The sequence below is a fragment of the Fundulus heteroclitus genome, chromosome 7 (assembly GCF_011125445.2).
Source record: "Fundulus heteroclitus isolate FHET01 chromosome 7, MU-UCD_Fhet_4.1, whole genome shotgun sequence".
In the NCBI taxonomy this organism is placed as follows: domain Eukaryota; kingdom Metazoa; phylum Chordata; class Actinopteri; order Cyprinodontiformes; family Fundulidae; genus Fundulus; species Fundulus heteroclitus.
Genome location: NC_046367.1, coordinates 22,466,370 through 22,471,097, shown reverse-complemented (window position 1 = coordinate 22,471,097; position 4,728 = coordinate 22,466,370). Strand labels below are relative to the sequence as shown.

General features: G+C 37.0%; 1 non-coding gene across 2 annotated transcripts; it reads right to left on the bottom strand.

The window, feature by feature from the left end:
- LOC105934892 lies at nucleotides 1-4,360 on the bottom strand. Of its 2 annotated transcripts, none has more exons than XR_004931378.1 (4): nucleotides 3,722-4,360; nucleotides 3,246-3,353; nucleotides 593-665; nucleotides 1-215 (listed from the first exon to the last, which is right to left on the bottom strand). It is a non-coding gene; the product is annotated as an uncharacterized LOC105934892 (transcript). The 2 variants fall into 2 exon arrangements; XR_004931379.1 differs by having other exon boundaries at nucleotides 593-662.
- Between the last annotated feature and the right edge of the window lie 368 nt (nucleotides 4,361-4,728).

Sequence of the window (4,728 nt, the reverse complement as noted above, 5' to 3'; positions counted from 1 at the left end):
TGATTTGTGAATAAATTTTATTGATATCATAAAGCATCTACTTTGATACAAAAAAGCAACTAATGTCCTTCAAACTGGTTCTCTTGCTTAAAGTGAATTAAAGGCACTTCAGCTCAGAGTTGACCATAAACTGAATTCAGCCTCTCCATGTACTCTCTCCCCTGCTTTTTGTACCTCAACCGATCTGTACAAGCTTGTGGTTGAGTGGGGACATCCTGGAACATAGAGACAGAGTCACAGTTAGTGGTCGGGGGAGCCAAAGAGCAAAAACCCACAGTGAGAAGAAGAACAAGCAATCACTCTGTCTATCAGGCAACATTAACTGCACTGATGATATATAACAAGGCTATGGGTCAGAGATTACTGTAGAATGAGTTTAGCTTCTTGTGCTCTGACGAGACTGTGGAGTCAGAGTTGCTTGTTTGTTAGGAAAAGTGGCAACAAATGTTCTGTGCACATCTGGTATCGGTGGAAGCAGACAAAAATGCTCTAATAAAGGAGGAAGTGATGTCAAAAGCTTATATTCTCTGAAAATAAACCCCATTGTCTAAGACATAACAAAACCTTTCCAAATTACATAAAATATACTGACCTGTCCTTCTGATTGAAGCTGAGACTGGCTTTGGACCGGTTTCTGATTTTCTTCTCTGGTGCTATGTCTTCTGCTGAAATAAAACAAGAACAATTTACCAAATGTTGTGGACAAAAATAAACAAACAGATCAAACATTAAAAACCTAAATATGAACCATGGATTCAGCACAGCCATACAACAGTTTTTATTTATGGACTTTTCCTCTGCTTTTAACACTGTATATATCATCTTATTGTGATGTCTTTTAGATCTCCAGACTCATCCAGCACTATTTAAAGAAAGGGTTAAAAACACAAATTTTTGCCATGTGCTGGATGAATGGGAATCTACGCTAACTCATCCAGCATAGATTTTATGGATTCACAACTTTTTACAGAACAGGCCGCAGTAGCTCTTCTTAAATGGTTTTAAATTTTGTAAATTGTCTACATCCTGGGCAGGATGCCAGTCCATCACAAGGCAACATAGAGACACACAGAGCAACCAACCACACACACACCTAAGGTCAATTTAGAGAGACCAGTTAACCTAACAGGTTCTGTTTTTGTTCTATGTGAGGAACCCAGAGTACACAGGGAGAACATACAAACTCCATTCAGAAACATCCCAGGCTGAGATTCAAACCCAGGACCTTCTTGCTGAAAGGCAACAATGCCACCAACTGTGCCACTGTACAACAGAATAACACCTGTTTTTCTTTTAACAGTTTAGTGAAGTTGCTTTTCTTGGATGTGTTTTTATGTTTTTTTTTATTTGTAAGTGTTTGTGTAGTGACGGGGGCATGCCTGTTGATGGAGCCCTTGCCAAAGAAGAATGTATGTCACCAGTTGGAACTAATAACTAATTGAAGAATGCATGCCTATTTGGTTCTCAAATACCATTAAATTGACATATTGCTACGTCATCTTCTGTCAAGCATGTATAAAGTCCTGTGTCATTGTGCTGAGCACTAAAATATCAAGCCTTGAATGTACGTTTGTGTATATTCTCATTCAGTCACAGGAGAAACTTTGAAGAGATTCATTTATGGGAAGAGGAGAATAGAAAATCAGATTTGTCTTTGGTCTGTTGCTTCATCATTGGATTTTTGTTGGATATGTTGCAAGATAACATGGCTGACTCTCCTATGGACATGGAAACATCCTAGCTGTCTGCTGATGGAGTTACCTTTTGATGACAAAAACAAATAAATAATCATGTTAGGTCTGTATAAAACATGGATCACTTAGGAAAATCTGCACTGTGCCTGCAGCGACGTTTCACACTTTCAGCAGCTGAATGAAGAGCAGCGCTGCTTGCTTCAGATGGAACATGATGACCATCTACTTACCAGAAGCTGACAGGAGTCCTGATGTCTGTTTCAAAATGTCAGTTCAGAGGAAGTGCAGAAAAACACAGAAGTGGTTATACATAGTTTTAGCCTGACGTACAGTGGGAACCTGTATTCAGGTTAGGTTTAATCCATGATGTCAATAAACAGTCATGAGATACCGAAGACTTGAAAAATATTGAAGACTATTTTTAAATCTGTGTAGGAACAATTAGAACATTTCAGGTTTTCATGTGTATGCAGTGTTTCCTGGAAAATGTTTTAGAAGATATTAAGCGTTACAGATAGATAAAAAATAATCCAGCTCACTTTGTGTCTTTAAAACAGCTCAGATGTTTTTGCACATTGTTACAGAACGGGTCAGGGTGATCCAAATTATCTTACTTGTGCATGTTAGCCATTATTTTTGGCTGTTATGGCTTTGTTGTTGCTGGAAAAATAAAACCCATCTGTTATTTCCTGACTGACATGTTTGGTTCATGCTCTTGGGAGAGACGTTGGGCAGTTGTAACCAGAGAGTGGGTGGAAACTTTGACCCAGCTTGTTTGGTAGAGATCAGACTAGAAGGAGCCTTATCGTTCTTCACACAATGTCAAACTATAGAAAGACCAGATTACACTTCACTGAACCTCTTCTACAGGATGAACTGAGAAATAGTAAGATGGAAAATTGATGCTGGAGGCTCAGCTAGAAAGCAGACAGACAGATAAACATGTGCGTGCACGCAGGGGTGCTGACAAGAATTTTGGGCCCCATGAAAAAAATAAATAATCCTAATCATCCCAAAAGTTTGTATAAATGTATAACATTTCCTTTTTGGGGGCCTCTGTCAGTCAGGGGCCCTTGGGATTGTAACTCTTCCCCCTGTACACTACCCCTTAGTGTGTGTGTGTGTGTGTGTGTGTGTGTGTGTGTGTGTGTGTGTGTGTGTGTGTGTGTGTGTGTGTGTGTGTGTGTGTGTGTGTGTGTGATGACATCATTCACAAATTAGCTCATTGATTAAGCCATTGCCTAGCACTCTGCTGTCTTTACCTCCACAAAATTAATTTGATAATAGCCGAATTTCCAAAACCGCTGCTCTCAAACACTCATGTTAATGTTTGAAAGAATTGAATTGATGCTTTAATATGACAGATTTGACAAGAAAAACTAATCACAAAGGATGTCAGTATTAAAAAGATTTTGCAGATTAGACAGTATATAAAGACAAGTATAATTTGTGAATTAATTTTTATTGATATTATAAAGCATCTACTTTGATACAAAAAAACAACTAATGTCCTTCAAACTGGTTCTCTTGCTTAAAGTGAATAAAAGTCACCTCAGCTCAGAGTTGACCATAAACTGAATTCAGCCTCTCCATGTACTCTCTCCCCTGCTTTTTGTACCTCAACCGATCTGTACAAGCTTGTGGTTGAGTGGGGACATCCTGGAACATAGAGACAGAGTCACAGTTAGTGGTCAGGGGAGCCAAAGAGCAAAAACCCACAGTGAGAAGAAGAACAAGCAATCACTCTGCCTATCAGGCAACATTAACTGCACTAATGATATATAACAAGGCTATGGGTCAGAGATTACTGTAGAATGAGTTTAGCTTCTTGTGCTCTGACGAGACTGTGGAGTCAGAGTTGTTGATTGTTAGGAAAAGTGGCAACAAATGTTCTGTGCACATCTAGTATCGGTAGAAGCAGACAAAAATGGAGGAAGTGATGTCAAAAGTTTATTATATTCTCTGAAAATAAACCCCATTATCTAAGACATAACAAAACCTTTCCAAATTACATAAAATATACTGACCTGTCCTTCTGATTGAAGCTGAGACTGGCTTTGGACCGGTTTCTGATTTTCTTCTCTGGTGCTATGTCTTCTGCTGAAATAAAACAAGAACAATTTACCTTCAATACAATTACCAGGTTCTAATTTGTAAGACAAAACTAACAGAAAGCAGATGCATATATGTCAATTTGCACAATACTTATTTTATTTTAAAAAGAAAAAAATTTGAAGTTATTTTAGTAGCAGAAACAAACCCATTCTCCTGTTCCGGTTTACTATATGTAAGAATTAAGTGAAAACCGATCTAGTCCATCCCAGATTTCATTTAGACCATAAACTAAAAAACAACCAAAACCTTTTAACAAGGCATCCATACTTTGTGGTTCATTAATTGTAAATTCTAATTCTGATCGTTAGAATCACGCAGCTGTCTATTCTCCCCCACATGGACTTTATTCGAAGCAGCTAATTTGAATAACCAGAAAGAGCTGATATTACCCATTTAACCATCACTGAAGATGTTTTTAAAATATTTTCCCACATATATATGGCCTTTAAAAATGAGATTTCTATGAATTATGTTTATATCTTTTGTTCTAATGAACTTCACATAAAATCATATTCTATAAATTTGAATAACTGTTTTCAGATTAAAATGAACTTTTGAATGTAACAACCTGTAAGCAGGTATTAAATATACTTTTCATCAAGCCAAAATTTCTGTATTAGAAATGTTTTTATTGGTCTGATGCAGTGGCGCCTCCAGAAATGCTTCATAAGAGTAGCCAGATGAAGCCATTTAAAGTCTTGGGGTGGCACACTGAAACTAAAATCCATAATTTCAGGATTTTATTCTACTGTTGTAGTAAAGCTGCATGTAGAAAACTATCTTAAAGACTTAAGTAAATGGCTACTAATATCTTTTGGTTTGTTGTTTGATTTTTAATGTTAATAATGATCTAATGTGCATAGACCAATAACAATACAGTTATTATTTTGAGTTGAAAAAAAATTATTTCTTATTGTGT